Raw genomic sequence first — 19,130 nt, forward strand, 5'->3', positions numbered from 1 at the left:
ATAAATTAGCAGTTATTTTACTGGTAGAATGAGAAAATGAAAATAGGGCAAAACCAGCAATGCATTCTAGTGATAGAGGGATGTATTGACACAGGAGTTTGAAACCCACCATATTCATGGGAAAAAAGGACTTAAAACTGGATTACAGGTTGTGCAGCACAGTAGCAGGAAACACTGAAAGAAGAGAAAAATTATATGGACTGTGAATTGAAATTGGGTAATATTCAAGGAATAGATGATTACTCTGAACCTAAAGCCCTGATTTCAGACATCTGGAGGAAATGTTGATCTCCATTCAACTATTGGGAGCTCACACCTCCTAAGATCTTCAGTTCAGCAGTGAAATAAATTCTTATTGTCCAAATTAAGGACCAAATGAAATAAAGTAAACTTTTCAAAAAATCAAGGAAATTTTATAACATTAGCTCAATATGCATAGTAAATCTAATGTATCCAAGTGAAATAATTCAATTTGTGTTTTAACTGTGCATAGACTCCTGTCTATGATAAAGAAAAGAAAATTTGAAGATCACATTTTCCAGAAGTGAGCAGAAAAGATTATTTTGTTCCTTCCTTGTGTACTTTTCAGTAGTCCAGACTGCTCTGGCATCATTTGAGTTTGGGCTGATTGAGCTTATACTGTCAGTAGCCAACTTACCAATAGCCAAAATAGTAGAGTTCATTACAAATACGTGTGCAGACATTCCTGGGTTCCTGCAGGCTTAGTAAGGAAATTTCTCTTTTTCACTAAAGAGAGTGCTTGGAGCTGGAATGAAGATAAACAGAAAAGGCACTCCTTTGTTGAAAATTAAAAGGAAGAGAGCTACTTCAGAAAGATAAACTCATTGTTATTATATTGCCTTCTTCAAAAACTTATTAATTTAATAAATACTTGAGTGATAGGAGTAAATCTGTATTTCCACAGCATCTGCAGCTTATGATTCAGTGAGAATATTGCTTCCCCAGCTGTGATTTCATCAGAGGCAAAGCAGAGGTAAAAACACCTCACTGCAGATCCCCTGCTGATCCATTAGCAGCAAAAGTGCATTTACCTCACTGACTTCCAGCTTTCACATCTTTTCACTGCCAAGCCTTTGTAGTGTTTTTCCACTGCCTCGTGAATAGAACCCGGGTATTGATTGTGGCCCTGCACATTGGTGTCTGTCCCTCTGCCCATGGGGACTCCTTGCTGGTGCAGCCTTCTTGGCTCATGCCTCGTGGGTGAGGCAAGATCATTCTTGCTGCTCTGCCTGCCTGGCTGAAGGAATAATGTCTGGAGCACCTTCCTTCTCTGGGAAGTCTGCTTCCAGCACTCTCCCAGGAACTCAGCTCCACCCTGGAGACAGATTCCTCCTTTTTGGGTTGTGGCCAGGGAAAGGAGGCAGGACGCACTCCCAGCTCTGTGCATGCCTAGAGATGCCATGTGTGCACCTGGACCCTCTTGGACAGGCACTGCAGGGATGGAGGCTGATGTCTGCATTGCAGATCAGAGTTTGAGCAGCTGTAAGTCACCACTCCATAGTGGCTAGGAGCAGCTCTAGCAGGAGCAGGCTCAGCCCTTGCAGGATCTCTGACTGGCAGAGGGCTGCAGGACCTGCGTTTCCTCCCAGCCCGTGTGGTGGGGGCTGGATTTGTGTCTGTGCATTGCACATTGTGGCTTGTATCCATTTGAAGCTGATGGCAGTGAAAGCATGCATGTCAAGGTGAAGGTGACAGAAGAAGGCTCAATAAAGCTGAAAGCAGAAATGGATGAAGCTTTAGAAACCAAAAAATAGCATAAAAATAAAATTACCCAACTGCTGTTTTATGGACTGACAGGCAGTACAGTAAGAAGGAAGGATGTTGTTCATAACTAACTATAAGCTGGTTTTCTCTTAGGCAACTGTTTACAGACATGCTCCCAAAGTTGTGAAATGTTGCACATGAGTATCCAAACCCACTGCTTTGAGGTTTTTACAAGTCTTCCTGCCTTCAAACCTCAGTTCCTCTGTCCCTCCTTATTGCCCCAGCTGCAGGATCCTATTGTGAGGAACATGCTGAATCTCTTTCATTTGCCTTCTCTCATTATTTCCTGCTTACTTCCTATCTTTGTTCATTTTCACAAAGTATCTTTCATCTGAATGGAAAACTATGGACTAAACTACAAATTGTAGTTTTATTTGTGGCATTAATTCTCTTGTGGTAATGCTTACAGAAATAGTTATGAGAGGAGTGTGTAAGTTGTGCCAAGCCTTAAATGGAACAGGAGAATTCAACCATATTGAATGTATTCAGTAAGTGTATTTAATTAAAATTTTAAATAAATATAGCCAGTCTTGTAACCAGAAAAATTAGGATGTTTTCTTTCCCTGAGTGAACCTTTCAGTTAGTTTATTTTTCAGAGCTCATGTTTTATGTTTCCAGAATGACTTTGGTTAATTCAAAGAGTTTTTGTCTAAGCCTAGAATTGTTTAAGGAATTGAAAATAATTTTTTTAAAGGAAGCTCTTGTCCTTACTGTAAAGGGAGGGGATTTTGTTCCTGACTTCATCCATTAAATTCCAGTGAAATCAATCTGCCCATCATGATCTGTCTGGTGCAGCTAAACTAGAAATTCCCCATGTTGGCATTTATGTAACATTGGTCAAAATATCTTTGTTACATTGGCATCTTGATTCCAGTGTGACATATGGTAGGGAGGGAAAGAAAAGCCATCTTCAGATGTTACAGAGCAGAATGGAAAAACTCCAGATGAGAAAATCTTTAGAGCACTTGAAGAATACAAATGGTCAAGCTCGAGTGCCAGACTGTGTCTTTGTTTGACTGTGGATCTAAGCCAAGAACTGCCTGAGGCAGGAAGGCAATCCACTCACCAAGCAGTGAGAGGAAGGCACTTCTAGGACACACAGTTTTTTCCCCTGGGAGCAAGGGAGGAGGTTTAAATTAGAGATGGGTGAATCTGGTGATGTGAGGTTTTGCAAACTTCTCCAGCATATCTATTTTTTCTTCACAACCATAGCCTGTGTTTCAAATTCTTCTATTGTGTAATTTAAGCTGAAGGCAAATTCTACCTAGAAGAATAGGCTGCTTTTCTTTCTCTCTTTTGACAAGTGTGGAATCTATGCCATTATATATTCTGAGACCAGCAAAACTGTCTGGTAGATGTCACAAGTGTATTGAACTTAGATGTCAGTTCCATTTTCCTTTCTTCTCTGTCCTTTTAAGATGAGGTTCCCTATTGCTTCTTTTAGAGATGTAGCTTAGAATAAGAGACCCAGGATGAAACTGCATCTGTGTGACAGCAGTATAGAGTCAAACCACTGTGGTGCCAGCTCAGGCAGGTTCCTCTGTGAGTGTGAAGGCAGCTGTGGAAGTGTCTCTAGATACAGCAGTCCTTTGCAGGGGACAGGGCTGGGCTGGGAATATTCCATACCCTGCTGCTCTAGGGCTCAGCCTTGACTCACTGACAAGAGACCTGTAACAGCCTAGCAAAGTGCTTTTACAACCAAGTCCTTTCACAGCCTCAGCCACAACAGACAGTCCTAAGCCTGTTCTACTTTGCCTCCATGCTTACCTGCACTGAAGAAACCAGTTTGAGGGGAAGAAGGAGAGTGGAAGAAAGAGGACTTAAATTTTACTTGCTTCTTTCTTTACCTTCCCAGTGTGTGAAGCAGAAAGCAAGCCCACCCACCCAGTGCTACCTTGAGCTTCACTCACAGTAAAAGCAAATGGGAAATGACTTTGTTTTCTTACTTGTATTAGAAAACTGTTAACTGAGATTTACTGGGCTCTGTGGAAGGGCTTCTTGAGTCAGGAAACACCCACATTCTCAACAGTAGTTTCTTCAACATTAGTAATTGGATTCAGTATTATTTTATAAAACCATTGCCCAATGCTTAGAAAAAAATTGCCACAAATGTGGAACAGCTGGATTAGAAATAATTTCAATGTTTGCTGGGCATATTTTATAAACTAACTTGGAAAATCCTATTCATTGATTTGGGGGCACATGGAGAGAATAGGAAGGACAAAGTTAAGAAATGAACTGATCTCTGTATAAGGTGTTGTAGTTCCAGCTGCCAAAGCTGTGAATGATATACTTGTAAAGCAGTAATCAGCTGCATTAATGCTAAAATTAATTTCAAGTAGGGATGCATGGTAGAAGAATCTAGAAAGGATTAGAGTCCTAAATTTCTCTGTAGTTCCTGGTTGTCATGAGATAATTCAAAACTCATTTAGAATTGCTTTCCCAAGGGAAATATTATGTTGTTCTGACTAAAGTACTTGACATTTTGGTTGATGATGAAACATATGATCCCCAGGGCTGAACAGTCTTCTGTCTCAAACTTAGATTCCTGGATATTGGTGTTCCTCTCTGCTATTCACTTTGCTCCCTTCACCTTTGGTATTATTTGTAAATATTATAAGTATTTATTTCATTTATGCTTTTACGGTAACTTAAGACACTGGAGTGACCAGAAACCCCAGCTGGTCTGTGACATTGTCACTGTTCTCAGCAGTGAGCAGGCTGTGGATTTTTCCCCACCTCAGCCCTGGCTCCCAGTGACACTGCAACCTGCCCTTCAGGGCTTGGCTCCAGGGGTCATTGCCTCTTCATTCTGCCCAGAATGATGGAAGCTCCTAAAGAACCCCTTTTCACCCTAATCCTTAATTTTAGATGGTAAGGATTTTCAAGCAGAATTAACAGTCTGGAATTCATCTTGTAGTGGGTTTCAAACTGCTGTGTCTGGCAAGTCTGATCTACTTTGGATCATTTCCTAAAGTAAGGTGACGAACACTTCACTGTTAGCCCTGAGGACTCAAAAAGCTCTCCATGTTTGCAACATGGCTGCATTTTCATGCAGAACATCTCAGTCCACACCATTTCTTCTGATCCTACCAATTACCACTCCTTGCTGTTTGTGTTCCATAATCTCTACTTTCAGAAAAAAAGTTAGGAAAGCTACACCATGAAGCTAACCCACCAGGACATGGAAGTTTCCCCTGATTCAAGGCTATTCCTCCTATTTGAGGTACTTTCAGATCTCTTTCCTAGGTGGCCATAGGAGGCACTTCCCTGGGTGAAGTGACTCAGTTCCAAGGAGCAGAGGGATGTCTGAGAGCATCCAGCCCAGCAGTGCATCCAGGACCTGAGACAAGCTCTGAAGCAGAACCACACAGGACACCCCATGCTGGGATGATCCAATGTATACCTGCTGCTGAGCCAAGAGCCTGTGCTCACCACATGGACAGTGCAGTGCTTTAGGGTGGTGCCATTCCTTTTTCAGCCTTGGCTCCCTCTTTTTGATGAGCTGGTGTCTTAATAATTGCCACAAACCCACTGTGCTGAGAACTGGTGCAAACCAGGCCTTGCTTTTTGTCTTACCTGCTGTGCATTTATCTCAGATGGAGAGACAGAGCAGTGAGCTGGAGACTGCTGATGTGGAAATCCACTGCACTTAGCTCCTTCAGAACAAGAACACTTTCTGTTCTTCAGGGTAGTTTATATTAGTTTGAAAGAAATTAATAACCAAAGAAAGCGCTGTACTACCAGAAAGGGAATGTCCAGATTCTTAATTGTTTCAGGGAATGAAATTTACATTTTCTGTACGTATACATCTTTCTGGTGTGACCCTTGCTTGCTTTAGATTTCAAGGAGAAGTGCCAGGGTCCTTTTCATTAAAGGGAATGTTAGCAAGTGGAACAGAAAGAGTCCTTTTTGGCAGTCATATTAGCTAAAAGAACCTTTTCCCTTATTCCCAAAGTTATTTCTGTCTCTTATCTCCCTTCCATCCTCTTTCCATCCTCACTTGCAAATCTAATTTCCTCAGAGCTTCTTTACATCTGAGGGCACTTTACCAAGCTCTGAACTCCTTGTAGTGAAAACCTCTAGTTCAAGGCTTCTTAGAAACATCCTTTGTTGCAGCTAAGGAAGGCTCCATTAATGAGGCATACACACTGATAAAGAACCTAAGACAAGAACTGATCTTCTGGCTCCTTTCACTCTCTGAAGCCAAATGCACACAGGACATTCTTAAGTAGAAGGTATTTTTTACATTAATATCTCCAGCATGTGGAAAATTATTGCCTCTTAAGGGAATACTGCACTGACAGCCTTATACATTGTTAGTGACAGTCTCCTGTGATGAATTTTGAAATTGAGGAGATTGAGTAAAGCTGTAACACCATCCTGAAGGACTTGGGACTGTTTCAGTTTTTGTTACAAATTGTATATGATTCATTGCAGTCTGACTCTTCTCTCTCTAGACTACCTCAGTTTTTGAAAAATGGTTTTATCAGAATCACTCCACAGTGTCATGCTGCTGGATGGGGTTTTGTTTTGGAGTATTTCTTATTTCTCCTCTTTGCTCATGAAGGGAGTCAGATACAATACATATAGATTTAGATGTCTAAATCTAAGTAAATTGTTTTTATTCTGTACATATAGCATGTCAAAAATATGCATTGTATGCTTATTTACAAATCTGTCTGAGAATGGACAGATATCTTTATGCACAGTTATGCAAGCTTGATGAGCACGTGTGTGCTCATGTAGATGGTGACTCTGTAACTTACACAGCCCTTATGGCTTTAATCCTAACACCTTCTGATTGAAATCAAAGCCCCATTATATTTTGGCTAAGAGAGATTCCTTGCTCAGAGCACTTTACAGTCTAAATGAGCAGAGAATAGAAGATTATGCAGAAGCTGTAACAGTTAAAATGACACCTGGTCAACTTGTAAGTCTTGCACACATGGACAGGCAGCTGGTGGTTCATTTTTGGCTGATAAAGCTTTTTCTTCAAATCCTCAGCACACTCATAAAACTTCCAGAAGAAACAACTGAGCTTGTGGGAGAAAATGTGACTTATAATGCAGGGAGAGGTGGGCAGTGGCCAAGCACAGTGCCCCCACTACAAGGAAGCTCTCTCAATGTAATTTGTACCTGGTAATTATTCAGAGTCCTCTTGAGTCCTATTTATGTATTCATGCAATACTGCTGAAGGAGGTTGCAAGGAAGTCAGCACTGTAAAAATATGGAGATATTGGTAACTGGAGAAAAGAGAAATTGATTAGGGGAAGCTTAAATAAGGTAATGAACAGTTGGATGTTCCGAAATTGAAATCTAATATACAATTCTATTTCCAAAATTATTACAGCTTCTCACTCTAGTTTCTGTTTGGGCTTTTATACATATACCCCAATACAAATATCAGTTTTTTAGGTTTCCAGGCACACATAATCTCAAAAATAGTTATAAAGTATTTTCAAATATCCCACGAATTTGCATACGTAATTATTTATTTGTAATAAATTTCAGTCATCACCATTTGAGTGTCTGTTAGAGCAACTATTAAAATTGACAACCAGGAACTTATTTATTTTATTGCAATAAATTGCAGTATACCTTAGCAGATATATACCTTAGCAGATAGTAGTAGCGTTCCAGAGTGACCGTGTTTCTCAAACTTTGTCAGAATTCAAGTAAAATTAGGTGATGCTACTAATATGGCTGAAAACTGTTATGGCTTTGCAGATCATTTATATGTCAGTCAATGTTTGGACATTAACTGTAACACCCTGTTGTGTGTGGTATCTCAACAGAGACCTTTATAACATTAGCATTGAAGTGCTGGTGACCTGAGAGAGGTTGTCCCTGGTGAATTCTTCAGGCTAGGAATTACCTTGGTCGTCTCAGAAGTGAAACTCTTCTTCTTACAAAGACCTGTAATTATCCTTAAAGATAACTCAAATTAAAAAGGAAAAAAAGAGGAAAGAAAAGAAGAAAAGCTCAGCCTGTGTATTGGGGTAACGCTGTTAAACCCTAGTGTGGAATCTGTTGAGCTCTAATGGACCCATACCCTTGGCTGTGTCCTAGAACTTCCTTCCTTTTTCCACCTTAATGAAGAAAGAACCAAACAGAGCATCTAAAACCAGTCATGGCTGATCACTCAGCTGCTTGTGAGCAGCTGTTTTGCAGCTGGCATTCACATAAGTCTTGGAAGATTTACTGGGACAGGAATTCAATAAACAGAGTATGGCAAATTCGGAAGTTGCTTTTCGGACATAGAGGAACCCATTCTTCCCAAATTTTGTGATTCTTGGATTTAAAGGAACAAATGATTATTTTTGCTAGAAAAAAAAGTTTTTCCTATTTTCCTCTTCTTTTCTAAGTTTCTAGGTTTTATATTGGTTATTGTGCAGTAATAGAAAAATAATTTTTTTTCTAATATTTATCATGAATGATAAACATGGGAGCTTGAGTAATTTCAGATGATTATGTTTATTTTTTCCACTCTGATTATTCCTAATAACTGGAACATTTTTTTTTCCTGAACAATATGAATTACACCTCTCTGTTGCTTTTTGTAACTCCCTTGTGCCATCACTCCATTTTCAACAAAGCTTGAATTGTGAGTTGAGATTGAAAAGGTTTAGATCAAAACAAATATATTTGTTATGTGAATTCAAGAGGTTTTTATTTTCTACTTTGTTCAACACATTTCAAAACTGAATATCCTTTGCTTTGTAATTTTTTTCTGGAGCTATGCCAGCCTTCAAAGACCATTGTTTTGACTATTTGTTTGGTGTTTGACTCGATTGTGCTCCCAGATAGGAATAAGCTTTATTTATTTTTGGTTTAATTGTTCACACAGAGCAGCTCCCTAATAATGAAAAAGTGTGCAGAACACCTACCTTTCCTCTCCATGGAAAAAAAAATAGCCTTTTTCATGTTCAAAAGGCAAATGTGAAGGCAAACCTACAAAAGAAAGCAGGTCTGCATCTGATTGCAGTGCCATGACCTCTACAACTTCTCAAATAAAAAAAGAATCCTGCTGGACTAGCCATACTTTCACACTGATTGCTCATGTGTAATAATCTGCATTCCTTTGCTGTAGGTAATTACACCTTATGTGGAATTGCATTACTGCCTTAAGCAATGGAAAAAAACAACAACCCTCATATTTGCCTCTGGAATGCCAGGTTAATATCAAGAGTAATACAAATGGTATTAAAATGTTAAATTGCAAGCTATAAAAAGATATATTTTTGTTTTATTTACTTAAAATATTTTTTTCTGTTGGTCTCAGTATTGGGGTAAATGCTATAACAATTACTGAAGTCAATGACTTATATTTTACCTTCACCAAACCAGGCAATTTTATTCATTTTAAATGGTCATGCCAAGTAATAAATAATGAAATATGTGATTTGTCAGGAAGTTACTTAATGCATCACACTAAGTAGTCCCACAAACTTCTCAAGAGTTTAATTTTTACTGCATTTTCAACTTTGAATTTGATGGCGTATTGAGATTACATTGATTTATCTTTTTTATGGTTTCTTAGGTCTGTCATTCTGTGTCCATCAGGCCCTAAAAGCGTTGCCAAGCCTGTCTGCCACCTGTAATACATAAGGATGAAAATCCAAAGAGAAAGAATTCAGTCTCTTTTTTGTTTTCCTGAGAGAGGTGTTTCAGAAGCTTGATGCAGTCCTTGGTAGCAAGAATAAGGGAGAATTCAGCACTAACCCTGATGCTTCCAAGGCTTCTGTATATCCAGAGGAACCCTCTCAGGGAGAAGCACTTGTCTGTTTCCAAGTTATTTGGATGATGCATATTGATGGGGGGCAGTCCCCTTCTGGTCAAGGTTCCTCTTTGAAAGAAGTTTTCAGGACTCTCTTGATGAGCAAGTAGAGGAGCTCATCAGGAAGGCCAGTTTAATTTGGAAATGAAGGCACTGGCATTTCCTGAGAGCTGGCTCTTAGGTGTTTGAGGTGTATGGAGATCAACTTCAGTCTCCCTTTATGTGCTGTCAAACACTGGCACAAGTGAAATCGCCATTTTTCTTGAGACATTGCTAAGCATCATTTAAATCTCCATTCATTCCATTACAGCTTAAAATTGCCAAGTTTCTCTTTTATTTTGTAAGAGGGAAGAAAGAAAGAAAGTGATTTCCCCTCTCTCACTCAGACCATATTTCAGTTGACCTAGATGTGTAGTCTGGGCTTTGGTAGAGGCAAGCTGTACCTAGGACCATGTCTCATGATGACTTCTGATGTTGAGTTCCTTATGGATACATTTAAAATTCCAGTCCCTATATTCTTAAGTCAGTAAAATCCAATGAACTGGAACATTTTGGGGAGTTTGCCCAGATAATCTAGCTTTGTCACCCTTGTAGAGTTTTATGTGCCTTCAAATCTCAGTCCTTTCTGTTGATTTACAAGGATATATTTCTTCATGAAAAGTATTTTATTCCTGCCCATTTCTCCAGCATCCCATGAGTCCCATGGGAGATGCCTCATGAGGGAAAATGTCTGTCCTGCCACCTGTCAGCCAGCAAGGCACTGTCAAAATTAAGTTATGTCCATTGGTCTGTCTGAAATGTAAAGCTATATCCTATATGCACTGTGAGGAGAAAGCCCTACAGATGGACTACAGGAAGCCCCTACCCCCTACTAGAATTACTGAATTCCAGTGAATATAAATATCTGTTGATAGGAAGGGGAGGGAGAAGGAATTTTTTCCTCTAAACCTGCAAACAGTCTTGCAATATTTAAGTTAATACTATGAAAAGATATCACAGCATACATAAAACATGAAATGCCAAACAGGAAGACTTCTAATATTGCAGTAGCTTTGCAAAGACAGATGGTGTAGCACAGACAAGACACAATATTTCTTAGGCATTTGGTAGCTTACAGTCCTTCCCTAAACAATAGAGTTAGTTTAAAATCTACTAAAAACAAAGGAAATTCTGGCTGCCTCCTGCCCAGGTTGGAAGGAACCAGCTGTTTCTTTTAGAAATGCCTTGTAGCTTATCCTGTGCAAGATATCTTAATGCCCTCATTTCACAAGAGTCAGACATCAGATTTGCCTCCAAACAAGTGCCTTGTCTCAAGCAGTCAAGCAGTCCTCATGATCAGCATTTCAGATGCCTGAAGGAATTTGGTATCTGGATGGATCTTTTAAAGAAAATTCTTTTAAATAAAGCATATCAAACCATATGTTCAAGGCTACTTTAAAAAAACCCTCAAAAAAACGAAGTCTAATGCCAACATACGAAACTTTTCTACACAGGAGCTTAACAAGTTTGTGCTACTTAAAAAAAAAAAAAAGTTTTTCTTGTGGGATGGGACAGTCAGTTCAAACCTTAGCCTTTTCCTTTGTCTTGCAAATAAAATGACTGTTCCTGAATTGTGGAAATGTCCAAACACTTTCCAGATGGATATTATAGCCTATATAAAACCTGTCAGCGTTTATCCTGATGACTGTAAACAGTCAAGTGAAAACTTTTTCCATTAACTCAATCTGAAAAAATGTAAACCAGTTCTTTATATTTCTGTATTTTCCATCCTAAGGTGTTGGTAGATGTTCCTCTGCTTGCATGTACATTTTTTAACAAATAGTTTTAATAAGGGAAGGTTGGGCCCCAAGTCTCATATCTCTGCAAACACAAGAGCATTAAGATATAGCTGGAAAGAATGTTCTAGAGAAGGATGATTAGGGATCAGTTCTGATAATACTCACTGTCACAGAACCTTCCTGGTCTATATGTGTTACATGGAAAAATTGTTCCTTAGCAGCAACATCGTGGCTCTCTCTTTCCTCATCACTGCCCACTCAGGGTGTAAATGTCTAGATGAGATGCCTGTTCACTGATATCCTGCCAGAGGAAAAGGCTTAGGGAAACAAGCTTTCAGCAATTGTGCATTTCTGAAGCACAAGGGAGAGATGGGGAGGGCTGTGCTGGGGTTGCTGAGGTCTGGTTTAGCAGAGTGAGCTGTTAAGAGAGCAGCTGGGCCCCAGCTCCACAGCTAGAAGTGGTTCAGCAGAGCTCTGTGCCTTTCTGATGTGATTGCCCCTTGGGAGCTGTGCTGCTTAAGCTCCTGGCAGCTGGCTCCTTTCCACCTCCCTGTCAGTCTCAGATCTTGATCCAGTCTCCGTCCCTGCAAGGGCTGCTGGTGGTTTCAAAGTGTGCTTTTGGCAGTGGGCGCGAGCAAAACCAATTATTTTTTCTAGAAGAAAAGACTTGGGAACTAATGCTGAGCTGCTCTGAATGACAGCAGGCTTACAGCTTTGATGGCAGCCTGTGTGTGCAGGTAGACAGCTGAGCCCTCAGTTAACATCAGGCTGTGCAAAAGCAGCAAACCCACTGCCATGCTGGCTGGTGGGAGAGCACCAAGGCCAAGGCTGTGGTTGTGTATTTCTGATGAGCAGTTTCCCTGCTGACATGACCAAACCTCCTGAACCACAGCTCTCCTGCATTTGCTGCAAGGCACAGCAGCTCTCTCAGGAATGGCTGTCTCATGTCCCCAAGGCATTGGGCATCTCTTGCTGGTCACCTCCTCAAGGGAGAGCCTTTGCATTACAGAAACCTAATGTAGGAGAAACAAAATTCTGCTGGTATTTGGTACTACAACTGCAGGCACACGTCCTGTTCATTCCTGCCTGGATTAGGTATTATGATACCTCCATAAGCATTGAGCCTTTTCTAAAGACATCAATTTACCACTTCCCATCCCTTGCCTCCCTCTGGGCAAAGAGATAAGCCCACCACCAGCACAGCCAGCCCTCAGCCCAAGGCCACAGGCTTCACTAGTGTGAAAAGTGCAGGGAAGAGTGGCAATTTAGGAAGACTTATTTGCACTTAAATATGCTTTTAATTATGAATTATGCTTTAAAAAAACCTCTTTAAATAGTCCCAGTACTTTATTTTTCTTCCCATTGTCACTGAACAATTAAGCATACATTTGTTCATAAGTGGAAGTGTTATCCTTTCTATAATTAGGGAATGCTATAATTATAAAGGCCTCCAGTTCTGATCAGCCTTGGGCAATAAGCTCCAAGATCAGCCCTTGCATATGCAACTGTACAAAAACCTCAGCACTGTGATGCTCAGAGGCATCTTTTCTAGTCTTTAATAAAGTGAACTCATTTGATTTTGTCATTCTTGGTAAGACAAGGTCTGTTATGCATAGAATGTGAGTGAAGTGATCTTGGGTTTATTTAGTGAAGCTTTGCACATCACCTCTGTTCCTCCTGTTACATGATGCAAAAACTGACTGGGAGAGGGAAATGAGATCAGAGAGATGTGGGTTCTGCTCTTAACTCTGTAACAGATTTATGGAATTATTTTGTACCATCAGATCATCTCTGTGGCATGGTCTGCAAAACAAAGATAAAGATTTTTATTGCTTTATGAAATGCTTCAAGCACTTTGCCTGAAAATATATAACTTTTAATATTGGATATGGATCACTGAGAAATAACAGGCTGATTAGTAGCAAGTGCTGGTATTAATTCATAGTTGCTAACCTCAACAAGAAAAACAAAATATTGAGAAGATGAATTATAATATTTTTACTTGATAAAACTTTATATACTGTTTCTTTAAGTGTTGCTGAAATACTTGTAACACTGAGTAAAATTTTTGCAATTTGTCTGATTTGTTGTAAGATATTAAGAAGTAGAATATCTCCATCTTTGCCTTAAGATAGTAAGATCTTTCCTTTTTTTTCTGATGAAGTTTCCTGCTATTTATCAGCGTGAAACAATTTTAGTAAATGAAAGAATAGGCAATACTTCAAGAGGAAATAAAAACCTTCCAATAATGACTGTGAGAAAATTTTCCAATTAGATTTGCTTATCAGTCACTTCAAATGAATATGACATTGAAAAGAGTATTCTTCAAAATAAAAATATTAGAGAGAAATGAATGAAACCAATTTTTGTAAAGAAACACTAAACTACAATCTCTTCCTGCTCCTTCTTGGGTCTCTGTGTGTCTCTGATACATGGGTGTATTTCACCTATAGCAAGATTGGCATAGAGAGCCTTTCGTACAGGAAGATTTTGGCTGGTGAGTTAGGTTGAAAAATTTCTATCTCAGTACAATAACAGTATCCAAGTTGAAATCTTTATTGCAAACTAAAAATCCACTCTCTTTAATGTGTGTTCCTAAGTCTGATTTGTATCTGTCAGTCAAGTGAAAGGTAAAGGTGCAACCTATGACACCCTGGGTGGGGGAGGATGTGGGCATTGTATTGGAGGACTTCCTGAGGCTAAGTAAAAATATCTGAGGGTGGGAGTAGCTATTCTTGTGTATCTAATGCCCTAACTCTTAGTCTTACACCAGCATCATGTGTGCTTAGAAATTAACTCTAACCTAAAGTATACTATGAACTAGCAAAACAGTAATTCTTCCATTTTGCCATAAAAGGCCAGCAGAATAAATTTCAAAGTGTTTTCCTACATTTAAGCCTGTAGATAACTCACCCACAGGACTCTAGAAGTTTCTCTGTGATGAGGATTTAATGTCAATGCATTGGGGAATGAAGTGGCTCCTTCACTTTTCTGCTCTCTGGTGTGTGACACAGACACTGAGACGCCAAAGAAAGTGTCTTGCTGTATTTAGTACAGTGAACACATCTTAGATGAAGGAGCATTGGGATTGCACTGCCCATGAGCTGGGGTCCTGTCAAGCACTGGGCTGGGAGATGGGACAATTTTTAGTCTACCTGTGGCAAATACATGTTGATAGCACATAGGTAACATGAAGCTATAGGTGCAACGCTGATTTTGGCAGAAGAGTGAAGTGGCCATCTATTGATCAGCTGTTAAACTTTCTGGAAGCACTTGGAGCAAGGAGTGGGCAGGAAAAGCTGCCCCTGTGGTGGGCTGTTGCAGCGTGCCCATTGGGCTGCAGGGTGCTGACATCTCACAGACTGCAGGCAAGTCTCCACTCGGTAGATTCACTTCATTTACCAGACACACACTTTGGCTCCCAGCCACAGAGATTCCAGCAGGCTTGTTGGTCATGTGTAGCCCTGCTCAGGTCTGTCTGCAGAGTGTAAAGGAAATAAAGTGAGCAGGTGTGAGAGCCAGGGTGTGCTCCCTCAGGCTGGACCAGGTCCATGAGCCCCTTGCTGTTGTACAAGCCAGCAGCTGACAGAGGCTCTGCACGTGCCTGGCGAAGGGCACAGCTCCCAGCACTGCTCACAGCATCACTGGGGATGACCTCTGGCTGGAGGCATAGCTCAGGGCTTGGCACCCAGAAATCAGGGCTAGGCTGGATCCTGGTTCAGGAGAAAGTGAGGTGGAAGGGGCTGTGGTTCTCACACCCCTCAAATATTTTGTAGTCAGGTCAGATAGTTAGGAAACCTACACAATTTCTGGGGTTACAATACGCAGGTTATGGGGTACCCTATCTACTTGTCATAGGTATTTTTGATGTTTAAAGAGAAAGAAATATATATGTGGAATCTTCTTTCTGAAACTATGGGCCAAGTTTCATTATATTCAGAAGAAATGTCATAAGAAACTTTTACCTAAAGTCTTCATTTAAAAACTCATCATTAAGGGCTTCTCTCAATTTTCTTTTCTTTTCTATTCTTATTTTAAGAAAAAACTTTTTTCTCTCTTTCTACCAATGATCTCATGGGCTTACTGTAAAAAGAAAGTTTTAAAGGCATTTATCTCTATATGTGAAGGTTGACTTGAAACCACTGAAAAATGACCATATTGGAAACATTTGCTGACTTTCATTTTAATAGAACTAGTTGCTGATATTACCCTGAATAGGCACTGAAAAAAATTCCCACTTAGACCAGACAAAAAAATTATCAGAAGTTTAAGTATAGATCTGTCTTCAGGATGAACAGAAATTTTTAAGTGGGCTTGCTTTATTTTTCAAAAGATGTAAGTTTGGACAGAGGTACTTCAGTCTTGTGGGCTAGAGTCATTTACTTCTGACCTTGGAAGATTTCAGTAATGTGCATTTCCACAGCCAAGGGGTAAGAAAGGAGATATGGCCTTGCAGTAGTTTTTGTGGGTCATGATAAAATATTGACTCAAAAATAAGAAAACAGAGAATGTGCAGCATTATTCTCCAGTGGCTTCAAAACAGCTAAACTGAATTCTAATTACATAATTTCTCTAATAATATTTGTTCATTTCCAAACTTCTGACACTGTAGGAAAAGGACTGAATCTTGCAGCATACCCTGAAATCAACTGTTTTGATTCAGAATAGTAAGGATAAAACTACTTAGGCCTAACAAAAAGTTAACTGTCTCTCATGTGTGAGCAAGCTTTCTCTGCTTTCATAGCCTCCTCTGGGCTGGAGAAGAGGCTCTTGTACTCAAGCATTGCTGTGTCAGATCTTTGTGTGAATGGCCCAGCTCCTTGCATGCTCAAAGCTACAGGCACAGAATTACTGTGGTTTGCTCTCATGATGTTTTCTGTGGATGTGGCTCAAGAAGTGTGCAGTGACAGAGTGCAGCAGTTTCCCTGAGTGAAGGTTGTAGAAAGGGCTTTTCTTGAGGGTTAAATCTTTGGTGACTCTTGAATACACCTCATCTGAAATGATGAACCGAAATCACTGCTGGTCAGAAACTCCACCATGTTTGCTGTTTGAGGATACTGATCCCAGAGTGCTGATGTGCTCCAGGGACATGGCTTTATTTCAGCTTTGGGAAACAAAAATATTGATATGCATCTACTCATACCAGCAACCAGCTTCTGCTCAAATGAATTATCATCCTCAGATCATTTGCAGCAGTGCCTGATTTCTTTCTAGGAAAAGGTCCAAGGAAGCATTTAAAAAAGCTTAAAATTTGCTGCGGTCATTAAGTAGTATGTAGCTTTGGAACACTTTATACACCAAATAATACAAGTTTTTAAAAGCCACTGGCTGTTGTAATGGCTTTTCATCCAGTGCTGTTAAAAGGACTTAGATTCTTTTTTGAGGGGAATTCAAATAGGAAGGAGCATTTTTTAATCAAATAACTTGAAGCAGAGGCACACACATTTTACACAAAAGTATTCCATTTTCTTTTAGCTTGAAACCTGCACATAGTTCATACAATGGAATTTTTACAGCTGATTTGTTTTTCTCAATAAAGCTGCAGAAGTGAGCTTCTTACATAAAAACTGAGAAGGACATTTAAGTGGGTGACAGAATAGATGCTTTTCCAGAGGTTAAAATACTGGACTGGATGGGATTGTCCACTACCCATGTTATGGATGCTTACATTAGAACTGGCCAACAGTCACACTTTTCTGCTGTTGAATTTGGCATGATTGCAAAGTGCTAGAAGTGTGTTTCTTACCAGCTGTGTTTATGGTGGCCTGTATTTTTCCAAAATCTCCTCGAGTCTTCCTGGTGTTTCTCTAAAGTCAACAACAAGTCACACCTGTCATATAAATTTGTACATGGCCAGTCTTATCATGTAACTATAGCCTTGCCAATATTGTTGAGTGTTAGAGCAAAGCAAGCCCAAGCCCCTAACCTGCCTCCTCTGACACTGGACCCTATTCATGTCTCTGGGAGCAAATGGAAAGGGACAAGCACTTCACAACAGGTTGGCTGTAGGAACAAGTGTTGTAGTGTGGGTTGAAAGACACAGCCTGGTGCCACCATGCCCAGCTGTTTCTTCACCAGTTGCCATTGTGCTGCCTCTCTTTTCAGGCTGGCAAGTGTGTTTCTAAGTAGCCTCACATTTTGTCTCCAGGGTACTCTATCTTTGGTGCTGCTTGCCAGTACAATAGATGAGCCTCTTTCCCAATGCTGAATGTGATGCTTTTGTGTAGACTTAATCTTTGGTGAAACAGGTTCATCCCTGCTGCTTACAAAATTTGCAGAACTCAGTGCCAAGAAGTGCATCTGCTGTTGGCCCTGTCACTTTGCTCTACTGAAACAACACTCATTTTGTTTCTGGGCTCTGCTGTCCTGATTTACTAGATGCAGTTTGAGGAGAATAGCTTATTTTAATGCTTTTTCATTTTTATGCTTTGTTTACTTACTTGTTGAATTTTCCCTACACAAAAAAACAACCTGATGTCCTGATACAGAACCCTTCCCAACACAGAGTTATATTGCCAGCCTTGGTCAAACCAGCGTGTCCTTTGCATGCAGTGATGTGGCCAGGGTTTAAGATCTGATTTTTGATATTGCCTTTCCTGTATTTTCCCTTGGCACCTGGGTCTGCTGTGCCTTGTATGGCAAATGTGTTCCTGAAACCAGCCCCAAATATCTTTGTTTCCTTATGGATTCAAGCTATGTACAAATAATTTTTGATCCTGTGGGATTTGGGTAGTGGATATTGGACTCCTAGAAAATATAATCTGCACAAGGTCAGACAGGACATGTCATTACAAATTTGCAGAAACCCCATGCCTTGAATCAAGTCCATTCCTAGTGGAACAGCTGGCAAATTTGATTTTGTGCCTATCACGAAGCAACTTCTAAAAAGTTACCATTCATGTGGGGTGAATGCTTTCCTTCTTATTCAATGTTAGTTTGCATTAGACATGGTAACCAAGTGAACAGATTACTTGTAATTAATTAATTAATTACCACACTGGGATTTAATTTCCCCAACATTTGCAGTCCATGATTTTTCTGTCAAGGGTTTATTTGCTCTACCTTTCCACTGGTGTGAAACATGCTTAAGAAGGTCCATTTGTAGCCACCTTTAGACATTCTTACAAGATAAGAACTCTGCATAGCTCTTTCTAATTCAAATTCAAATTAGCTAGCTAAGAGCTCTCCCTTATCTTTAACATGTTCAGTTCTAACAAAGAATCCAGAAAGGTTGGGGCTGATGTCAAATGCTATGAAGCAGAGGTGATAATGAGAGGAAAGGATATTTTTTGTGGTGAGCTCCTCCCAATCTAGGCTCTGAGTTTCCAGCCCTGCGTTTCAGCTAGAAACGAGGATATCCATGTGCTGGCCGAGCCTCAGTCTTTGCCAAGGACAGCAGTCTGAGAGCAGCAGATTACTGTCCTAAAATAACAAAGTCAAAGAGGGAAAAGGTTGCTTGTCAAGTCCAAACACTGCAGAGTTCTCTCCCCCTCCATGCTGCCTGGTGCTTTGTGCAGTCTGCTTTTTAAAGCCTCTGGCTCTTGCTAAGTCTCTTGAGAGACAAATCTTTGCTTTAAAGACCTCAGCTGACAACCATCCTGAAGTATGACTCCTTGCTCAGCTGTTATAATACTTCCCCTCTCTTCTGCTGTAAATGCTTGGAGGGAAAGCTCATCACGTTGAAGGTTTAAGAATAAAGTGGGATAAACTGCTCCTGACAGAATAACAGGCACCAGTGTTGCAACTTTTATTGAAGACCTGGTATTTAATGGAATTTTATGTCTCCT

At 40.1% G+C, this 19,130-nt stretch overlaps 1 long non-coding RNA gene across 2 annotated transcripts in view; it reads left to right on the plus strand.

Annotated features, from left to right (window-relative positions):
* LOC139588212 (uncharacterized) overlaps positions 1-19,130 on the plus strand; it is a 153,259-nt gene that overhangs the window by 34,763 nt on the left and 99,366 nt on the right. The window lies entirely within an intron of this gene.

The sequence above is a fragment of the Agelaius tricolor genome, unplaced genomic scaffold, assembly GCF_023055355.1.
Source record: "Agelaius tricolor isolate 1412-34295 unplaced genomic scaffold, bAgeTri1.0.p SCAF_3, whole genome shotgun sequence".
In the NCBI taxonomy this organism is placed as follows: domain Eukaryota; kingdom Metazoa; phylum Chordata; class Aves; order Passeriformes; family Icteridae; genus Agelaius; species Agelaius tricolor.